At 37.3% G+C, this 23,661-nt stretch overlaps 1 protein-coding gene and 1 long non-coding RNA gene across 6 annotated transcripts in view; one reads left to right on the plus strand and one right to left on the minus strand.

Moving 5' to 3' along the window:
- Positions 1-23,661, plus strand: part of LOC117422123 (nuclear receptor subfamily 6 group A member 1-like) — a 216,344-nt gene that overhangs the window by 85,139 nt on the left and 107,544 nt on the right. The window lies entirely within an intron of this gene.
- LOC117422124 (uncharacterized) lies at positions 20-21,665 on the minus strand. The gene is made up of 3 exons (XR_004547611.2): positions 21,381-21,665; positions 6,116-6,203; positions 20-901 (listed from the first exon to the last, which is right to left on the minus strand). It is a non-coding gene; the product is annotated as an uncharacterized LOC117422124 (long non-coding RNA).

Consider the following 23,661-nt stretch of genomic DNA (forward strand, 5'->3'; position numbering starts at 1 on the left):
ATTCTCTAATGCAGCTGTATACACGTCCTCATCACACTCTTTGCAAGTGGGTCACGATGTACTGGACAGGCAAGGCACTTGTCATTTTCAGTAACTTCACTGCATTGCTGCGTTTTAATGATAGATTGGCACGTAAGCATTATAAACAACAAGTCTTTGTGTGTGACTAATGTATGTCACAAGCCGCATGTACAGAGTACCATGACTAATGAATGATAACTTCTTCTCTCAAACAATAGATTGACACATTTATACAGCGATTTGGTGCACTGATTTTTGTATAACTTTTTTTCTTAATTCTCATGTCCCTGAATATCTGTCTGTCTTTGTAAGTTTTTCATTTCAGTTCGGGAGGAAAGATTTCCCCCACCCCAGACCCCACAAAACATCATTAACTCTAACAAAAAGAATTGCAATGACGAGGTTGTTCATGAGTTACTGAATGTATTGAGTATTTAGATATAACATTCCAGCAGCAGCTCGGGATTCAACTCTGCCAACCAGCTCTAATGTTAATAAACACACATAAAGAAAATACACATGGGTTCATTCTGAGTTTATTGGTTGATTTATTTATTTAAAATTATACAACAGAAGGAGTACACTTTCATTTGTTCTGTTCATAATCATGAAATGAAGCAGAGATATCCAACAAAACAACTGTGCAAGCATCTTTACAGCATGTACATTACCGGCTAAAGGTTAGGAGTCCTAATTCTTAGGACCGTGTTTTCAAAGTGTTTACTCCAGTCTTTAATGAACTACATTTCTTTAAAGACGTAAAACACAGATTCATTTTACAAATAAAACCAAACAACTGCCTTCTATATTTCAAGTTCTCTTCGGTACCCTCAAGGTGTTTTGTTTTTCATTTTGTAACATTAACAGGATTTTCTTTCTCCTTTAAAAAAAAAAGGATTTAATTAAAGAATGGAGGAAACGCTTTGAAAACATGGTCCTTATGATCCTAAGTGAATGTGCACTGCATGATTTGCAGCCGTATATTGCTTTGATTAATACATTGAATCAATTCCACTTCTGACGACTGAACAAACACACACAGCACACTCCCCTCTATAAAGATCTTTTCATCAAATGCAGTCTGCATTTTTAAGCAGTAATAGCCTTGCTGGTCTAATGCTTTTAGGATCACCCTAACTATCGCTGGCACCATGTTTGAAAATAAAACATGTTACGTCCCCTCTTAAAGACAGCTTAATGAGGGTGGATTGTATTTGTGTAGTACTTGTTTCTTTTCTGTAAATTCATACTGGAGTCAGATGCGAGGCAGACTGAGTTATCTTGGCTCTTGGAAACGGTTAACCTATGTTTAAAAATCTCCTCCTTATTTCAGCAGTGAACATATACTACACTGTAGAAGCCTTGTCAAAATAGATGAATAACTTGGTCTATGGTGGTAAAAATGTAGAACATTTAAAGCACTGTCACCCATATTATTACGCTGCCATTAACCTGAACGTACGTTTGCTTGACTTATGGAGGAACCTGCGGTTTCTGCCTCTTGTACTTCTTCTTTGTATTGGTACACATTTATTTTTGTATTGTTTTGATTAAGACTGTCAGTATATGTTGAATTGAGTTGCACATCTCTAGTGTAAATGGTTGTTCACTATTTAATCCGTCGTATACATGTGAATAAAAATATATGCATAATCACTTTTGAACTAGAAATATGCACTAATACACAGTAATCTTACATACATGTATTTTATACATGTTTCTGAAGTATGTTTAACTCTTTAAGTCCAGGACATTTGGCCTGCTGTTTTCTAAATAAGTAAAAAAATAAGCTTTTTTCAAGACTGAACCTTCTTTCTTCACACAAAATAAGAATGTTTCTATAGCAGCCACATATCTGCCTTTTAAGGTGTGTTTCTACTCTGAATGTACAGAGGAAACCCTCATATAGCACTGGGGTTTGAGGTCCCTGATCCCATTTCTGCTATTTACACCTGACATGTGCTTGCTATTTAAACAACATCAGTATAAGAATAAACCTTATGAATATGCTGTGTAATATTTAGCATAGTAATGAGATCAACAGCAGATCAGAAGAAACGACTTCTTGACTATTTTACATGTTCTCTTCAGACACAACTGATAATGTGTGTGTTTTCTACAAAAATTACATTGTGATGCTGGATAGAAGCCAGGAAGCCTTTTTTTTTTTTTTAAGCAGGCCTCGGAGACCAGACTACAATCCAAAAATCCCTGCAGGGTTGCAGCATTCAAGATAAAGTGGATTCAATTCCAGTGCGCCACAGTGTCACTGTGTTCACAGGTCCTTTCATGTAAACTTGGGCATGTCATACATGTCATTATTGCAGCTGCTCGCGGGCACAATGAGTTTCTACACTGTACAGTATCGGAAAGCCATTCCCATTTTGAAACTGAGGAATCTCTAGCAGCTGGGTTTGGATCACTGTAAATACTATGCATGATCTCACGAAAAATGCCTTCCCCCTCCATTTTTATTTTCTTATTTCTTGCAGTTAACATACAGTAATTTAAACCATGTGGTGAAATAAGAAGTACCAAACAGCAGCTTCCCCCTCCATCGCCAGCAATGCAATATGCATTTATCTGATTGGACGGGAACCTACTTTAATACCTACTTTACCACAGTATACACTTATTAAAGGATTGAAGAGTTTGTTACTGCAATATTTTACTTCACGATGTCAAACAGTGCTATACTAGGTGCACAGTGAGAGGTTATTTGGAAGACAATTACATTTTTCAGTAAGAGATAAATGTTAACAGAAAGTCATATAACAGGTGAATTTGGAATCTTATTTTAATTGTATTAACATATTGCACTCCCTACTGCTTGACAAGCAAGGCTGGCAGTTTCTATTGCTTCCCCTTATGTATATGGGGAGTGTCAGTCTGGCACTTGGGTGTATGCTTTGTATTTAGCGGTCTGAATTATGTGTTAATGCAATAGAAATAAATAGTTTCAGAATTGCAATGTTTATTACATAAGCATGTTTCTTTTAGGAAATAAAACGATTGAATTGAGCTCCTAGTTAAGAGATTTAGCATTTCTCAAAGATGAACTGCTAAATGTGTTAATCATGTTCTATACAGAATGAGCTCAAGGAGTGAGCTGATTTAATTCATAATAGCTAGTTCACAATATTGTATGCAAATCTTGGTATTTTAATCCAGTGTTGTACAGGGAGGTTTTGTAAGCATTTAGTGCCCTATTCATAAAAGTACTTGCCGACTGCCGTAATAAAACAAATTTTGTTTAACACTAACAAAAGTCGTCCATATTGCTATTCATAAAATGATCTGAGCAAATGGACGACTGTCGCAAAGCACCTTATGAATGGGTATACAGTGATTATGCCAGAGAATATGTTCTTGTGGGAGTATATATTTATATTAAACATTTTCCTTCATATAAAGCTTCAGATTTATTTATTTATTTATTTATTTATTTATTTTCAAAATAGGCAGTGTTAATCACGGGTATGTCAAACTGTATAACAGAGCAAGTGTAGTAATAAAATATGTCTTTAAAAAAATAGTCTGCCGAGGCTGTCATTAGTTTAGACTTGACTGTAGAAAGCGTTCAATAACTCCTAATTATCGACAGCATTTTGCTGTCGTTCACTCTTATGAATAGCAGGTTGACGCTCAGGACCGATGAAAACTTCATGCTAATTAGGTCATTGTTAACCTTTCTCTCAATTTGTTAAAAACATGCATTCACAGACGAAAATAGATGGGGCTTAACGACGCATCTAAATGATCTCTTATGAAGAGCAACTGCCATTAAATAGGCGGCTATGGATGAAATCCGATCATGTGCTCCTGTTCTCTCATTTCGACAGGCGTTAACCCTTTATGAATAGACCCCTCAGTGTCTCCGTTTCCTTGAGGTTGTTGCACCGCAGTTTCCATTCATTGATCAGTGAGTTGTGCTCAAATAAAACCCACCGACAGCAATGAATGTTTATTGCAGCCCATTATAGTTTACATATTGTGGGGATACAAATAATGCAGCACAATTCTTTACTTTATTACCAGGTCTTTACTTTATTACCTATTAATATTACTATACTGATCTCCTACTATCCATGTATTGTGTTTCAAACCAATGCAACAATACGCTGTGAAAACGCTGCAGTTATGTTCAGTAGCAACTTAAGATACTGTAAGGGAGTACAAATGGAAGACAGATGATTTGTTTTGAATACAGGATTTATATATACAGTGGCACCAATAACATTTCAGTAGTCAATATTCCCAGTTTAATCTCTTCTAGCTTTAGTCATTTACTTTTTGCATTACTAATACTGACATAATTGATTAAACTGAGACTAATTTGATTATGTTTAAATAATTAAATACACAGCAGAACCCTTATATAAAAATAACAAATGTTTGATGTCACTTTTTTTCAACATAAATTAAACAGAATGTTTAAGAGTGGAGATCCAGGAGATATGTTTGGCAGTTAGGTGACAGTGTTAGTGGAGATCCAGGAGATATGTTTGAGAGTTGAAAGTGTTAGTGGAGATCCAGGAGATATGTTTGAGAGTTAGGTGACAGTGTTAGTGGAGATCCAGGAGATATGTTTGAGAGTTAGGTGACAGTGTTAGTGGAGATCCAGGAGATATGTTTGAGAGTTAGGTGACAGTGTTAGTGGAGATCCAGGAGATATGTTTGAGAGTTAGGTGACAGTGTTAGTGGAGATCCAGGAGATATGTTTGAGAGGAGATATGTTTGAGAGTTAGGTGACAGTGTTAGTGGAGATTCAGGAGCTGATATGCCTGTGGCAAACCTCAAGGTACACCCAACGCTCGATGGTTTTCATTAACAGTTTAAACTCACCGACAGCGTTGAATGTTCACTGAAGCCGCCAGAGTCGTCACTGTAGATGGTCCCATTACAGGAGCCTGAACTAGCACTTTAGAAACACATCAATCTGAGAAGAGCTGAGCTCTCCAAATTCTTTGAAAGGTTTAAACCACTACCAACTCTGTGTGTGCCAGTGAAACACTGAACGCTATTTAATATGAATCTCTGTTCATTTAGGTTGACAAGTCCTGTATCAGATTGGCTTGGTCAGGCTTCAGCAAAGTTTAAAACCGCCTATGTTAATGGAAGCAAAGAATATTATTAACGCAAACAAATCCGTTTACCATGCGCATAGACTAGATTCACTCAGCATTTAAAATCCAGTACACATGTTATGTACACATTTCTTTCATAAAAGAAAACAAAACGGTAATGTACTTTTCCAGAACAAACATGATGCATCAAATTCACTGTTTACTCCCATTGAAATCTTATGTAGTTTAAATGCGTTATTGCCTATGAAACACCCAGTAGTGCTGAATTTAGAAATACTAAAAGAAACTTAAGTTCAGTGAAACTGTTTTTAGACAAATTTTATATTGGATCCAATGTCGGATACATCATGTTTTATCATTACAATTGTTCCAAACACGTTTACTCAAAAGCCTGGTTGTATTCGTAGTACCGCTATTGGCATGAAAACAATGTCCAATGCCCCACACAAAGAGAGTAGATCACTGCCAGTCACATGTTTTGTGGGCCAGTTAAAATGTGCATTACATGTCAGTTAGATGTCACCAAGATTTGGCCCCTCTAGATTTATATTCAATGAAATACAGGGGCCTTACATAAATGTCTAACCTCGAGGCGTTCTCTTTAATGATTTGGGGGTGACTACATGTATAATCTGTATGAAGCTTTCTGAAGTAAGCTAGTCTTTAGGGACTCATTAACCTCTCTTCCTCTCATTACTTTGCCAGGTCCGGATTTATTCACATGTTGCATTTGATTTACTGTATTTGAAAATCTCACCTTATTAACCACCACAGATTTCTTCTGATATGTGATTCTCAGATGCCATTAACAGTTCCACCTCTGCCTTATATTTACTTAATCTATTCTGAGCATGTATTACAGATATAAGATGATGTATCAGCCATTGTCTTCTGGCTTTGCATGAGCCAGTGTTAGCTGCGATGTTTATGATCACTGTTACTTTAACGGTTGTCTATTTGTGAACCTCCTCCTTTTAAAAGGGTTCATTCTGATGCATTGTTCTCACCTTCTGGTAGTGTGGCAGACATCAGTCAGAGAACTCTTAATTAGCGCCTTACTCCTACTTCTCATCTTTGTTGGATAGGAGCGATTTCCTGTAGAAACAATAAGTGGACACAAAGACAATTCATTTGAATTTTTTTTAAATCCAGTATTAGTGTTTAGAAATATAGTATATTTCACTATTCAAGGAAAAAGATCAGACAAGAATCCACTTTTTCAGCAAAAACAGGGCCTGATTTTCCACTGTGGGCAAATTGCCCACTTTATACATTTACTATGAAGTGGGCAGTTTGCCTGCATTTTACCCACCAGTCTTGCTTCATTTGCAGCCTATATACCCATTGGGTAACATTATAATACCTGTGCATTAACTTAAAGTCAGAGCAGAAACAATAGCACAGCATTAGCAGTAATGAAAGCACAGTGGATGTCGAAATTGGAACAAGTATTGCACATTGGTGTATTAGCAGTGGATTACCAGTGTGCATTGGTTCATAATGTTGTGATGTCATTGCTCATGTAAATACTTCCACTGTTGTTCCATTCTGCGAATGGTAACCTTCATTGTAGCTGTCATTGCCCGTTAGTACAAAGCCATTGCCAGTTGAAGATCATGTGGTAAGGGCACTAATGCAAACTTCACCTCGTAATTTAGTTTGTGACGTTAAAAGGTATAATAAAACTACAGTATATTACCATTTATAGAAACTGTAGTTTGGTTGCACACAGTAGGTCAACTGGGCTTTCAGTAATAAAGGGAACATTTGCGTTTTTATGAAGTGACTTTGGTAAGCAACACTGACTCACAAAGATTGAAGTATCCAAAAGGGATACAAGTGTAATTATGAATTATTGAGCAGGATTTGACGTCTGCTTCAGACACTTCTCTGTCGGATTTGGGGCACAGTGGGAATTCTCATTAAGGCATAGTCTTCATTCAACCATGCCAGTCTATATATAGCACTAATACTCAGCATGCCAGCGAGGAGGAGGATACTGGGGTTAAAACTCTTTAGAAAGATTTAAATTACAGTGCAAATGCACATATCATCTACAGTCTGGTTGCAAATACTAAGATCCTTTATAAGTTGTACTATACCAAGATCTGTGCACTCAGCTGAAATACAAGACTTAATAAAATAAAAAAATTAAAAAGTAAAGAAAAAACTTTGCGTCAGTTTTAAGTACTTCTTTTTAAACCCATTTTGATTAATTAAATCAAATTTGCAGTTCATAAAACCTTTTTGGTTTTCTATTAGAGAAGGTTAGTCATTTATTTTAGTTTTCAAAGCACTGTTTAACATAAGAGAATGTTTCTAAACATTCTTCAAAAAACAAAACAGTCCTTCAAAAACGTTCAAAGAAAGTCCTTAGTCTATAGGGCCAATTATTCTGTCTACAGACTACAGCACAATACTGTTATTTTTCATCCTATAATCTCTATACATTATCTGTAACAGTTCACATGTTTTAGTATTTACTTTGAATAAAAAACACTAGTCAGTAATGCATACTGTCAGTATATGACTTTCTTCAGGAGGAATGCAAATAGCAGGTAGCTGGTAATGATGTTGTAAATCGAACAGTAGTTAGCTGAGGCTTTGAAAGAAGTAATTGTTCTCAGGTTCCACTGCAGAGGATTTTGAACCGAGCAGACTTGAAATGAAATGACTCAGTTTGACAATTACTATCCTTTCTTGTCTGACAGCTGCACCCTGCTTCTTTGGCCTTGTGCCCTCTAACTAAAAAGATTTTCATTCTTGATGGTGAAAGAAGAGGGCTAATTTTACATGTGTTACTCAAGTGCTTTAGAATGGGAAGCACCACGTTTCGAAAGCTATGGTTGTCAAATTATAAATGGAGAAAAATAGTAATTAAACAAGTTGCCATGCAGCCGGAAACCAACAGGTGCAATCCCTCCTTATTTTATCATGCTTCCTTGAAAACGTTTAACCATACTAACATGTTTTAAATAATGATAAACAACTAAAGAATGGGGTGTACATAAAAGGCTGCAATGACAAATGATTCTGGAAGCAAATTTATTTTTTTGTACAATTTTTGTGTTTTGAATTTGTTATAATACATGGTATGTCACACATAACTACTAAACACTCAGTAGTGCTGAATTTTATAAATACTAAAACAATCTTAATAAATTAAATGACAAATGTTTCGAGTAGACATTAAAAAGGCTTCTAGTTGAAACGTTTGTCATTGAATGTGTCACGATTCTTCTGGTATTTCAGTAATACGTCATGGTAACAGCAAGATTAAAAATATTTCTACTGTAATGTTCTCATTACGGAGGCAAATTATGGTGAGAGTGTAGAAGTAGACAAAGTAAACGGAGCCGTCTTCAGTTTCATATACCTTCTCCTCAGAATTTAGGGTTGACTGAATTAATTCAACTGTCTGTAATCATAATAATACAAATAATACTAAAACGCATGATAATATTAATGATAATAATGATGTAGGAAGTGAAACCCCACAGCAGCCTCAGACAATACATGGGCTTAGTCTTGCTGTTGAGGCCTGAGGCTCCAGTGCTTTCATGTATAATGACTAGTAACTCAATGGAAAGAAAATGCACTACGAATGGTACCCAACGTAACCTGACACTGTAACATAGGCAAGCTACCATCCATCTCAAAATGCTTGAGAAGAAATACATGAACAGATGTTCTGGCTAACAGCCCCACTGAAAATCAAAGATCACCAGACAGCCGTAATGTGCGAAGACAAGCTGTGGCAGCAAAGCCGAGTGCTGTGAAACACGCTAAATCTCTGTGACCGCAGGAGAGGATGCAGCCAGCGAGGTAAAAACATACAAGATGCCATTCTACAGGCTGCTGCTTTTGTTTTTGTTATGAAAAATATTTGGCAAATGCACTGCTGCATATGCATGTGTACAGTAACATAATCAACACAAACCCAGGTGTTATACAGTACAGTATACTGTATATGTAAATCATGTGTTGTCTTGGATTTCCAGCAAGGCATGGTTTAGGTCTCAGTATTATAATTTTTACATTATTTATTTTCAAACTGTTTTTCTTCTTAAAAACAGTTTTTTGCAATGTAACACCACAGCCTACCTAAAAGAAGGCGCTCTAGAATTAATAAATGTACCGTTTGTTATGCACAACATGAGACATACTGTGCATAAACCGTGACAGAACATATTCCTTATTATTTCAAAAGCTGATGTGATTCCCACATTGATAACGGAAACACACTGACTGCAGAATGGGCATCAAAACGTTGTGCTCATCTACTTAAGTGAAACTGCTGCGTGCAGTACAGTACAGTACAGAACAGGAAACCCGGAGAAACAAGAAAACCCCTCAGTAAACCACAGGGGCGGGCTGCCAACTATTCACAGGAGTTCCCACAAGAGTTATGAAGTGCGAATTTGTAAGAGTGCACAGTGCAGCTGCCAAGGTCCAGGGTGTTGTATTTCAACACCATCTGCCTGCCAGAGTTCACAGTGGATTCTCAGAGCAATACCAGCAAGGTGCATTCAGATAAGCCATTACAAATAAAGCAAACATGTACTGTTGATAGTAATGTACATTAACCACTATGTAGATATCATGACAGACTTATACATAGTACAAATTAAAGAACACACTACAGCTTGAACCTTTTTACTTTCTTTCATACTTAAATCATTTTAACAAATTACTCTTGGAAAAACTTAGTAGATTTCATTCTTATCTAAGTTTACAGGAAATATTAAGCATTTGGTTAAGTCTTAATTGTGATAAATGAATATTACAAGTGTACTAAAATCCTTTTTATTTACATATGAACTGTTTAATGATTCAAAGTTTAAATGGAAAGAATGCTAAACAGCAGTATTCTATTAAACACACCTTTATGAGGACTGTATTGATTTTAAACATGTATTAAGAAATTATTATTTGTGTCTTGATATATTGTTCAGCACGTATCTTAATACTGAATGTGAAAATGAATGTAAAATTTGAAATAAATACAGTAAAAACATAAGTACTAAATATAAGTACTACTATAAAGACAAGTATAAGATTATATAAGAACATAAGAAAGTTTACAAACGAGAGGAGGCCATTTGGCCCAACTTGGTCGTTGGGTTGTTAGTAGCTTATTGATCCCAGAATCTCATCAAGCAGCTTCTTGAAGGATCCTAGGGTGTCAGCTTCAACAACATTACTGGGGAGTTGGTTCCAGACCCTTACAATTCTCTATGTAAATAAGTGCCTCCTATTTTCTATTCTGAATGCCCCTTTATCTAAGCTCCATTTGTGACCTCTGGTCCTTGTTTCTTTTTTCAGGTCGAAAAAGTCCCTTGGGTCGACATTCTCTATACCTTTTAGAATTTTGAATGCTTGAATCAAATCGCCGCGTGTTCAAGACTGAATAGATTCAATTCTTTAAGCCTGTCTGCATATGACATGCCTTTTAAACCCGGAGGTGACCAGAACTGAACACAATATTCTAGATGAGGTCTTACTAATGCATTGTACATTTTTAACTTTACTACCCTTGGTTTAAATTCAACACTCTTCACTATATATCCGAGCATCTTGTTGGACTTTTTTATAACTTCCCCACATTGTCTAGATGAAGACATTTCATAAGTCAACATAAACTCCTAGGTCTTTTTCATAGATTCCTTCTTCAATTTCAGTATCTCCCTGTGGCGGAGTGTCCCGCCCCTATGTATTTATTTATTATTATTTGTATTATTGTTTGCGCCGCGTATTTCTTGTTATTTATAATTTAAAACCCGTGAGGATGCGTGGCTGATCAGCTACTGATTATTTAACTAGCTGACAGTCACACATCCTTACCAAACGCGTGCAGAGTGTGGCCGAGGAGTAATAAGATAATTAACAGCTAGTTAATCCCTCGGCCAGAGTATAAGAACCTGCAGCTGTTCGTGCTGAGGGGTTGTTGAGTGTAGAGAGGAGAGTACGGGAGAGCGGAGAGAGAGAGTGAGGAGAATATAACGAACAATTGCTATATTTAACATATACTTGTTTCTGTTTATTTGTTTGGCCATCGCACCTTTTTGTTTTGTGTTTTGTTGTTTGTTAAAATCTTTTGTTTTGTTTATTTGGTTAATAAATCAGCTGAACGCTGTTGCGTTCAGTTTCACCCGCCCATCCATTGTTTTGGTTCAGTTACTTCCTGGTCCGTGACGTCACCACACCTCACCACTGCAAGCCATCCTGCCACACTCCCATATGATATTTATAATGCACATTTTAATTGCCTGCGTGCAGTACCTTACGCTTTTCTCTATTAAATGTCATTTGCCATGTGTCTGCCCAGTTCTGAATGCTGTCTAGATCATTTTGAATGACCTTTGCTGCTGCAACAGTGTTTGCCACTCCTCCTATTTTTGTGTCGTCTGCAAATTTAACAAGTTTGCTTACTATACCAGAATCTAAGTCATTAATGTAGATTAGGAATAGCAGAGGACCTAATACTGATTCCTTTGGTACTCCACTGGTTACCTTGCTCCATTTTGAGGTTTCTCCTCTAATCAGTACTTTCTGTTTTCAACATGTTAACCACTCCCTAATCCATGTGCATGCATTTCCTTGAATCCCTACTGCGATCAGTTTGAGAATTCATCTTTCATGTGGGACTTGTCAAAAGCTTTCTGGAAATGTAAATAAACCATGTCATATGCTTTGTCGATGTTGCATCCTCAAAAAAATCAAGCAGGTTAGTTAGACACGATCTCCCTTTCCTAAAACCATGCTGACTGTCTCCCAAGATACTGTTACCACATAGGTAATTTTCCATTTTGGATCTTCTTATACAGTGGCTCTCAAAAGTTTTCACCCCCCTTGGACTTTTCCACATTTTATTGTGTTACAACATGGAATCAAAATGGATTTAATTAGGAGTTTTTGGCACTGATCAACACAAAAAAAGTCCATAATGTCAAAGTGAAAAATAAAATCTACAAATTGTTCTAAATTAATTACAAATATAAAACAGAAAATAATTGATTGCATAAGTATTCACCCCCCTTTGCTATGACATACCTAAATAAGCTCTGGTGCAACCAATTGTCTTTAGAAGTCACATAATTAGTTGAATGGAGTCCACCTGTGTGCAATTAAGGTGTTTCACATGATTTCAGATTAAATACACCTGTCTCTGGGAGGTCCCACAGTTGGTTAGTACATTTCCTAACAAAAACTACATCATGAAGACAAAGGAACATTTAAAGCAAATCCGGAATAAGGTTCTTCAAAAGAACCAATCAGGGGTAGGATATAAGAACATTTCCAAGGCATTGAATATCCCCCGGAGCACAGTAAAGTCCATTATTAAGAAATGGAGAGAATATGGCACAACTGTGAATCTGTCTAGAACAGGCCGTCCTCAAAAACTGAGTATCCGGGAGAGAAGGGCACTAATCAGGGAGGCCACCAAGAGGCTTATGGCAACTCTAAAGGAGTTACAGTCTTCCACGGCTGAGCTGGGAGACACTGTGCATAAGACAACAATAGCCCGGGTGCTTCACAAAACTGGCCTTTATGGGAGAGCGGCAAAAAGAAAGCCATTGTTGAAAAAAGCTCACATCAAATCTCAGCTAGAGTTTGCCAGAAGGCATGTGGGAGACTCTGAGACCAAGTGGAAGAAGATTCTATGGTCTGATGAGACCAAAATAGAGCTTTTTGGCCTCAACGCTAAGCGCTATGTTTGGCGCAAACCTAACACCGCACATCATCCTGAGAACACCATCCCTACCGTGAAGCATGGTGGTGGCAGCATCATGCTATGGGGATGCTTCTCTGCGTCAGGGCCTGGAAAGCTCGTGAAGATTGAGGACAAAATGGATGCAGCAAAATACAGAGAAATCCTGGAGGAAAACCTGCTGAAGTCTGCAAGAGACCTGGGACTTGGGAGAAGATTCATCATCCAGCAGGACAATGACCGCAAACATACATCCAAAGCCACACTGGAGTGGCTTAAAAACAAAAAGGTCAATGTCCTGGAGTGGCCCAGTCAAAGCCCGGACCTCAATCCAATTGAGAATATGTGGAAAGAGTTGAAAATTGCTGTTCACCAAAGGTCCCCATCCAACTTGATGGAGCTTGAGCAATTTTGCAAAGAAGAATGGGCAAAAATTGCAGTTTCCAGATGTGCAAAGCTGGTAGAGACTTATCCAAATAGACTCATGGCTGTAATTGCTGCCAAAGGTGCCACTACCAAATATTGACTCTAGGGGCTGAATACTTATGCAATCAATTATTTTCTGTTTTTTATTTGTAATTAATTTAGAACAATTCGTAGATTTTATTTTTCACTTTGACATTATGGACTTTTTTTGTGCTGATCAGTGGCAAAAACTCCTAATTAAATCTATTTTGATTCCATGTTGTAACACAATAAAATGTGGAAAAGTCTAAGGGGGGTGAATACTTTTGAGAGCCACTGTAGTTTCCATAAGTTTAAATATAATAGAAGTCAGGCCTATTGGTCTATAGTTACCTGGTTCGGTTTTGTCTCCCTTTTTGTGGATTGGTATTACGTTTGCAATTCTCCAGTCTGTCAGTACAACCCCTGTGTCAAGAGACTGGTGCATGATCTTGGTTAGCGGTTTGTGAATAACTTCTTTCATTTCTTTGAGTACTATTGGGAGGATCTCATCCGGCCCAGGGAATTTGTTTATTTTAAGAGCTCCTAGTCCATTTAACACGTCTGCCTCTGTTATCTAAAACCTGGATAGGAACAGGTCAACATGTGTGGCATGTTGCCCATATCCTCATTTGTAAAAACTTGTGAAAAGTAATCATTTAATATTTGCTATTTTTTTCTCTTCGTCTATGATTTTACTATTTGTATTTCTTAGACATTTTACCTCCTCTTTGAATGTTCTCTTGCTGTTATAATATCGGAAAAGCTTTTTGGAATTGGTTTTAGCCCCCTTAGCAGTGCTTATCTGTATCTCTCTCTTGGCCTTTCTAACCTTTTTGACTTGGTGTTTGCAGTTCCAAGTACTCTGTGTACTTTGTACCTCTAACGCAAAGGCTTTAATATATTAAACATAGATTTACAGCTATGTTTTTAAATAACATGAAAATCTCAATCATAAAACTAAAGAAAGGGCTACCACCAACAAACGTTTTCAATTATAATCTTATCTTGAATAGATGCTTGTAAAAAAATGTGCCTAATGCGTATACTATGCATTTACCATTTATATTGTATTAATATGAGAAAGTGAAAATTATTCCTTACAATTCAGCTCAATAACTTAAGCATGACTATTGTTGTGTGGCGTCATATTTGACTGGTAGGAGCGATAAAACATTCTATTCAACGAGGCATTCAAATCAAATAAAAGGTTACGTAGCATTTGTTTATGATTTGTTTAAACCATGAACCTAATATCTTCACTAGACACCATCCAGTCAGCACATTTCATCTCGGACAGTATCTCTCGATAGATTTTTTGCGAGTGTTTAACTCATTGATTTTGATTTGAATAATCTGCATACATAAACTATTCAACGACTCATCATCTTTGCTGACCCCCCTGCTAAGAAAACAGACAGGGTTTGCAGAAAAGAACAGTTCATAAAAAATCTGCGCCTCAGAAATGTGTAGCGGTGGCCACGGAATGCCATTTTCCATATTTCTTATCTCTGTGAAACAGTGCGGTGCTGGGTATGTTGATAGCCCCGAATGGGTGACCCAGCATCCCTTCTCTCTGTGTCTCAGGCTGCGCTCTGAATTCTCGTACTTGGCCATAGGAGATGCATCCCTTGAAATGGGGAAGCTGGAACCCCACAGTTTTGAAACAGAGAGAGGTTGTCATCCCGGGGTAGGGGGAAGCTGGAGCCCCACAGTTTTCTCACTCTCCCACTGCAAATTCAAGTGGTCACTACTGACCCAGCAGTGGGGCTGCAGGGGAGTTTGCAGCTGCATCAGCTCTGGTACAAGTCAAAGAAGGCTGTGGTGTCTGAAGTGCTCTCACAGCTGAATAAATACAATATTACCAGATCGTATTATCCGAGCAAACCTTTCTTTTTTATATTTGAACAATTTTTTTTTTTTTTGTTTCCACTGTAAAAGGAATTGATTATTTATTTATACTGAAAAAATGCTTTGAGCACAATAATGCGGCAGTCATACTGCATTACAATTGCAAGGGAATTGTTTAAATACTGCGGCATAAAGCTGATGTTATGAGAATGAGAAAAGGCCATTCGTGGATTCAATTCAATGTCTTAACAGTAAATATCTTGCCTCCTTGCTTGCTCACTGATAGCAGGTATCAACCCAGTGTTCTAAAGTTGTATTTTACAGCTAGGTAAAGCGGACCAGTTAGTAATTTGGAACCCTCAAAGTAAATGATTTGCATAGAAGGGAATAAAGCAATGAACTCCAGCTTCCTTCGGAATGTACAATAACAGTCAAATCATACACTGCAGATTAAACAAGCTTCTAAACTGCATTAGCAGCCCTGGTATTTTCTTCTGTGTTGTCTTTAGTTAATCTGGTAGTGTTCAGAGGGGATTATTTGATTTCTGGAGATTCAGTACATCCAGCAAAATAACTGAGGCACTTCTATGTTCGGTTATATGTGTCGATTGATCCTCCTCGAACAGCAACATTTGCTTTTGTGCAGGGTGTGGCAGGCCAGAGACGCTGGGTTCTCCCTCTTACTTTGTGCAGGGTGTGTGGCAGGCCGGAGAGGCTGGGTTCTCCCTCTTAGTTTGTGCAGGGTGTGTGGCAGGCCGGAGAGGCTGGGTTCTCCATGTTTCAGCTGCTTACTTTTCATTCATGCTTTTCCTATTTTGGGGGGGTAGGTGGCATTGTGCCACTGCAGGTGTTGCATTAACCATTGATTATTGTCATTTTTCCAGTCATGGTTTGGCCTACGAGCCACTTCCTATATGCGGCACTAGACTTCATTATGTCATCATGTTTTCGCTAGCCGGCTAACATTACAGATAGCTGTCAGCACCCACGGACAAGGTCTCCGGCCAAATTCATTATCATCATTCATTTGTCTGTTTTAATTGCAATTTAAATCATCCACATTGCGGATTCTCCATACTGAACTATAATTGAATCTTTTGAAATGTATGCAAAAGTAAAAACAAAGGTAACATATAAACTGCAATAACAATAGTATATTATCAATGATAAGCATAGCATACAAATTCTATTTGACAAATTGCTTTAAATTGTACAGTTCTGTTATCCTTCTTAAAAGGGGACATGTAGCTGACATAGCTGACATTGTTCGTATAACAAGAAATGACAAACACATCAAAATGAATGTAGGTCAGAGCAGCAGATGAGCTGCTCCGAGTCCTAATATTTGATGTGACTGTCTAATCTGCTCTAATGCTTTGAGAATAGTCAGCAGACATGGATTCTAATTGACCTTGATAGTCACTGAACAGAAAAAAGCCTGTCACATGGTTTCCTGATTTTTAATGCAAGAGGAGAACCATGTATAAATGATGCACTCATTCAAATGTACCGTCATTTTTACTTCACTTTAAACACTGATTTATTTCATTTATAACCTTAATTCCTGCTGAGCTAAAGTCTTCACCATGTACAGTGTATAGAAATACTGGACAATTCTCTCTCGAGTTTTTCCACACATATTACAGTAAAAGCTTTATCTGCAAGTAAGATGTTGCTATTCCCCAGCGCTCAAAGTGTATTGAGTCGGTCTGGGCTAAGCAAAGTATGCATTGCTGAAGCTCTGTGGTTACTTGTGCCTCTGTTATCTGCTTAATAGCACCTATTCCCATTGTGTATTAGTTTCTCTAACACATAACATTGCTTGTGCAGTAGAGGGTTTATATTTTCAGCACAACGGACTAGAAAGAAAGTGCTCTCAAGACGAAGCACATGTCATTTCATTTCAGATTGCTCTTCTGCAGTAATCTCATGCAATATTTAAGTTATGGAGCACCCAAAAATTAGTTGTTTTTTTTTGTCAATGAAAGGCTAAATAATACATGGTACTAAAATATATGTACTTAACCCTGTTGCTGGTGGTTTCAAAGCTACATTTGAAATCAGAGTAAACTTGTATTGACAGTGCAGGATCTGTGGATGAATGATGTTGAATAGTCATGAACACGTATTGAACAAACCTAAAAATGAACCTGCTGCCAAGTCCCTATCAGAAGTCATCCAGCGCGGTTTTGTTTCACGCTTACTACATTGTTTTTCTACTTATTCATGCTTTGCACATTCTTGCTCATCAAATAACTTTGTTGGTAATGTGCAGCTCATATTTCCAAAAGAATGCTTTCAGTCTGAAGAGGAGGTGTTTTCCTTTCAGGGTTTTTCAGGGCATGTGGAGACAGCATCGCATGTGCTTCTGTGCTAGTTCCATTGCCCACACCTTCTACTGAACATTCTGTTACCCTTAATCACATCTTGGCATCTCCCAGTGAGACAGTCTGGAGTTTCTACATCACAGTGGTGGCTATCCGCAGATGAGAGAGAGAAATTACAGTCGTGAAACCAAAACCAAGAAGGAATAAAACAAAAATGTGCATCTCCTAACGGCCAGAAAGGCATCAAGATTAAATATATCTTATTCTTCCCTGTGTTACTAAAGCAATAATCATAATCATAATCATAATCATAATAATCGTGAGGCTAATTTACAAGATGATGATGCCACAGATAGTACAAATATACAGTGCTGATTTCATGATTTTAATATTCCAAAATTCAGTATGTTGTCAGTAAACTGTACATGTACTGTATTTTACTGTCTAAAGAACATTCACCAATTCACTGTTTTCAGTAGTTCACGGGTTTTTTGTTTTTTTGATGTGTAAGTCAGATAGAGAAACAGTAGTTCAAATATAACGCTAGTTAGCTGTAATAACTGTAAGTATTTCCATTTATTACATTTTTTTTTGTTTGGTTTTGCTATTTAGAAACTGAAATTCAGTTTATTGTAAAACATTTTTTTACAAATCAGGGTTTCAGTGATACAAGCAAACCCATTTGAACTGATATGCAACGCTAGTGAGAATACAGTATGGATACAAAGGTAAGGGAGTAATATTTCCATGATGGTGCTCAAGATTAAAGTCAGTGTTTGCAGCGTATATGTACTGTATTACCTGAATATCGTGCGATCAGCTCCCCACACAAGTGTATGTTTAGGAGCTGGTTAGCCACACTGTGCAGCTGCAGTGGAAGAATGAAGAGCAGCTTACATGACACCTGGGATATAACTGTCATTTCTGGCTTGGCCTCCTGGCCTAACAAAAGGATTATGTCCAATAAAACAATAAATGCTATCCAACAAGTGTGGTTTTAAGTATAGAAGTATACATAGGTTTTTTTTTTGTTTGTTTGTTTTTAAGAGACATATTTCTCATAGTGGATACATTCTGTGATGCTCAATTATGTTTCTGTAACCATGTAGCTCTTTCATGCATGGTGACCTCATACGGGACCGGGTGTTTTTAATTTTCATGCATGGTGACCTCACACGGGGACGGGTGTTTTTAATTTTCATGCATGGTGACCTCACACGGGGACGGGTGTTTTTAATTTTCATGCATGGTGACCTCACACGGGGACGGGTGTTTTTAATTTTCATGCATGGTGACCTCACACGGGGACGGGTGTTTTTAATTTTCATGCATGGTGACCTCACACGGGGACGGGTGTTTTTAATTTTCATGCATGGTGACCTCACACGGGGACGGGTGTTTTTAATGGGGACATATGGAAGACGCAAGTGCATGATGCCATTTTTTCCGAATATAAAGCAATGGAAAACAAAAAACTTTTCTCAACTATTTTCAATTGTGTCCCTTACATATATCTATATAGTAGAACACTTTAAAAACAATGTGTTTAACATATTGTGTCTTGCAATATATGTATAATGCTTTCAGTTGCTGATTTCCTTAAATATAACTTTTATCAGTTTTTAACTTTTGTAACTTATTCAACAGTCATGTATGTCTCTGTTGAGTTTTCCTGTCATCTAATATAAAGAGCCAGAAATTACAACTTTTATCTCCCCTTTCGTAGAAATCCCTAATAACCTGTAAAGGTCACCCCAGACATGTTATTTCTTGAATAGACTTCAAACACAGGCCCCCATCCTGCTTTATTTCAAAGATTCCAGTGTTAAAAGAATAAAGACGCTTTCATTTTTTATGATACAATATACGGGTCCAGCACAAGCTTTTAAAAGGGTAATCACAAAGATTAGATATCAACAATATTTCATCTTTTAATTGTAAGGTAAGGTAAACACACATCAAAGTAGATGTTAATCTACTGTTCAACTTCCAATAGCTGTTTAAACTTAGTTTATCAACTATAACCAGTTGCTTTTAAAAACATGTGACCTAAAGCTTTAAGGTACAGGAGTCTGGCAAAGACAGGGAGAAAAGCAATGGCTACAACCAGAAGTCTGGCAGAGACAGGGAGAAAAGGAATGGCTACAATGTCTATGAAGTACCCGAGTGTTTAACAACCATGTCATTGAAAAAAGGGAAGTGCCACACACACACTTTTTATTTTCTCCTTAAAGATTTAAATGGTAAAGAAAGCCAATCGAGGAGTCTTAAACACGACACAGTAATGTTCCTTGTGTTGTCAGACCTGCCAGTGGTTTGTCAAAGGCAGTCATTTCCTGTTCATTGCCCCCCTCCCCCCCACCGGTGCTGCATCAAGCTTTGTATTCCAGAGCTTGTGACTCTGTGCTAACAAATCTCTATTGTCCAGTGAATGGAATGGGGACTGAGTGTGGTGAATTACTGTCTGGTTTCTATTCAAATCCTGGTAGAGTCAGAGTCACTGAATGGTGGGACAGAGTCTGACCACATCAAGTGCCTGACTAGAGGAACGGTTGATTTATTTAATTATTTTAAACTAACATCTTAACCAATCACTCAAACATAAATCAATGATTGTATAATCCACAGGGACTTTGTTTGTTTTCATGTAATATTTATAGTGTAAGATTAGTAAGGATTATATATTGTATATGTGAAAAGAAGCAAATCTTTGGAAAAGCTCTTAAAGAGGTCATGTTTATATAGTCAAAATGTAGCTTATAAATATTTTAAAATGTCTTTTAAAACTAGTCCTGCATCCATCTCTGCAGTAATGCCAGTGCAGGAATTATCTATGAAGTGCTACAAGATTTTACACGTAAAGGCATTTCAAAAACCCATCAGGGTGTACAGCACAATTCCTCAGAGATAACAACAGTGCACACTGCTGTCGAGCTGGCACACACAAGTGCATTGTCTAGAAGTTAATCTAAAGTAATGTTTGAGAACTCTACTGCAGTATCAACTACATTCATTATTAAGATCAATTAAAGCATTACTGCCTCAGCACTGGCGGACGGGGGTTTTTTTTGTCCCTTTTTTGTCTCAAACTCAGACAGCTTTTTTAAGCAGCAGCATGCGGATTAAAAGCTTGAGACAAAAGCAGCGCGACTAAAAACAGGGAGGCTTGGAACACTTCCTGTCACTCAGCACATTCCTGCTCTGTTTTTTAAAAACAAAACTGAAAAAAAATTCCCCCACACCCTTTTTTCATAAATACAGCTATTTGGGGAAATTAATGCCAGTTTGAGAGCTTTTTTTAAATTATTTTATTTATTTATTTATTTATTTATTTATTTATTTATTTTTTTACCGGTACACATTCCTTTGGATGAGAACATCTGTGAATAAAAAAAAAAAAGAAAAAGGAGAAGAAACAAAAAAAACAACTGTCCGTCTCTTTGAAGGCCAGTCAGGAAGTCCCACACGAGCACCTCTCACATCAATTTTGTTTGTGCACAGCAGCTGGCTGACCCAGCTCCTGCACTGATGGCCTATTGACTGACCTGGACTGTCTGGTTTTGGCTCATGCTTTTGTCCATGTCTGGCTGAGTTCCTCCCTGTCTGCCTGCACCGAAACCAACGCTTTAGGCAAAGTCAGCTTTCCCTTCCATACAAGCACAGACTTGGAATATGCATTTGAGTTTTACACAACAGCAACACAAAATACATCAAGAATTTGTTTTTTAAGAAAGGTATCATTCAAATCTCTTTTATTTATATTAAATAATCGAAAAAATTTTTTTAGGAAAATTGCCAAGAACAAAGAAAGAGTGGAAGGATGCAGAAATCAGTAGTAGTGACAAGACAGGATCGTCATAACAACTCTCTCAAAATCTGTAACATGTTTCCACATAGAAGCTAATAATAATAATAATAATAATAATAATAAATGCTTACCTAACAAAGAGGAGATTAAGTCCGGTTAAGGTGCATTACATCAGCCACGTTGCTGTCACACACACAAACAAAACCAGTTGTAGCTGGTGTAAAAGGAAGGATAACTTCCCTTAAGTGTAAAGAAGTTGCAGCTCTCTCTCTCTTTCCCTCTGTTTGCCAGTCGTCATGCTCCCTGGCCTCACAGATAGGAATTCGGCCATTAGTTCTGTCAGCAAATACCAGTAGCTCAAAATGCAGACTAGGCGAGATATTGAACAGCTCCAGATTTCCTTGCAGCCCTGTCTGCTTCACTTGAATTGAACTATATATGACCCAGATGATGGACAGGAGCACATTCAGTCATGTGCAGGGCAGGGAGCACAGCTATTTGCTGAGCTGGAGCACTGTGGGGCTACGGCTTCTGATTGGCCCAACCCTGGTCATTGAAACATGAAGCTCTTACCATTCAAATGCTGCAATATAGGGTGTCTGGATTCCAGCAATTATAATGCATAGCTTTAAAGTGATCATTTTCTGTGTTGTGTTCTGCCTGCCGGAACATTCCTGGAAGCAGCTGAAAAGCTTGAAGTCAAACGCTGTCTGTCCCTAAACAGAATGAGATACCTTGTGCTTTTAATAAACTGGTTTGTGAGCTACTACAAGTACTAAATACAGTACTATCAATATCATGAGTTTGGATACATGTGCAAATGTGGGGTTTAGTTCAATAAAGAGGAGAAAAATGTTAGAACTTCTAATCCAAAAAGAACAAACATCTTTTAATGTAGTAGAATATTTATTACGATAACCCAGAAGCTATTTGGAAAAAGCGACAAAGTTAAAGTGAAAGAGCTTGTATTAAATACAGTAAAGTTGGCTGGAAATCTGCTTTACAACAGTCACTAAAACAGTGGGAAAGATGCTATATAAAGAAGTGGCTATTTCATTTAAGATACAAGATTGTTCAGACAGCTTTGAATGTTTTTATTGATTATCTGGAGACACTTAGCATTTGACTGAATGTGCCAAACACCTGTGCCAGTGAGACACTATGTAGTGACATCACAGCACAAATCGGAAGACTGTTTCTATTGAGAGATCTGTTCAACAGCCCTGAGTCACCACTTGCATCCTATTCGCACAGCCAGGGGGTGTGGAGTTTAGTTCAAATTGATTGATAAGGTGTTATCTGACTTCTCAGAGGTTCTGTATCCCAAACTGCAACCAGGAATTCTTTAAGGGAAGGCAAATGACTGGAAGCGACTGATAGAGGAAGACAGCGGCTGCAGAGGAATAGGTTAATGACATTAATCAATCAGCTTAACATATGGGTAGTGAGCAAGCTGTATTGATCAGTGAATTGCACAGGTGGTATTTTCACCAAGTATTGAGGATTTATCAATAGTAATATAATCTGTAATTAAAGTAGTTGAATGCATTTCTTTGATTGTGATCTGTACCATTTATTTTAATAAATCAGAAGCTATTATATTTTATCCCTGGTATAGTTCATTTTGTTTGGAATTTCCCCAATGTATGCAGTACATATAAACACATCACATCCACAGACAAAGGGCAAGGTCTGCCTTTCAGTAATACCCTGCCAGAAAGGATTTAATAACCCTGAGCTAAAAACAACATCTGGGGTTACTGGGTTCATGTGTGCGTGTGGGATATTCCTGCAGAATCAGCCCTGCTCGTGTTGAAATCCGTCACAAATACAGAGGGGCAAGGGTTAAACAGTGAACACTAGCAGGTCGGCTCATAGAAGGTAAAAGATAAAGTAAAAGACTTACATTCGCTCTCTGTAAATGGATATTCGATAGGGAAACAACAACTTCCAGGCTATGAAAACAAAAGAATCGGATCTTTGAAATGCTCACATGGAGGGATGGGACAGTATAAAATTTGCACAGTATGATATCCGTTAAAAATAAAAACCGCGGTAACCTTAATATCACGGTTACAGTACATCATGCAAGTTATACAATAAAGGCTTACAGAAAATGAAGACTTATGTAAATTACTTCAATTACTGTAATTCACACAACTAAAACCAACAAACCACACTTCCTTTCACAGAATGATTTCAACATTTGGTATTTTGTATTTTACTACCCAAATAACTTTTTTATAAGTTTTATTTTTTATTTTTTATAAAGACAATCAGATTTTTTTAAATAACACCCTAAAGTTGTACACTCTATGTTATTATTGTTGTTGTTGTTATTATTATTATTATTATTATTATTATTATTATTATGATTATTATTATTTATTTCTTAGCAGATGCCCTTATCAA

Source organism: Acipenser ruthenus, chromosome 15, assembly GCF_902713425.1.
Source record: "Acipenser ruthenus chromosome 15, fAciRut3.2 maternal haplotype, whole genome shotgun sequence".
Taxonomy (NCBI): Eukaryota; Metazoa; Chordata; class Actinopteri; order Acipenseriformes; family Acipenseridae; genus Acipenser; species Acipenser ruthenus.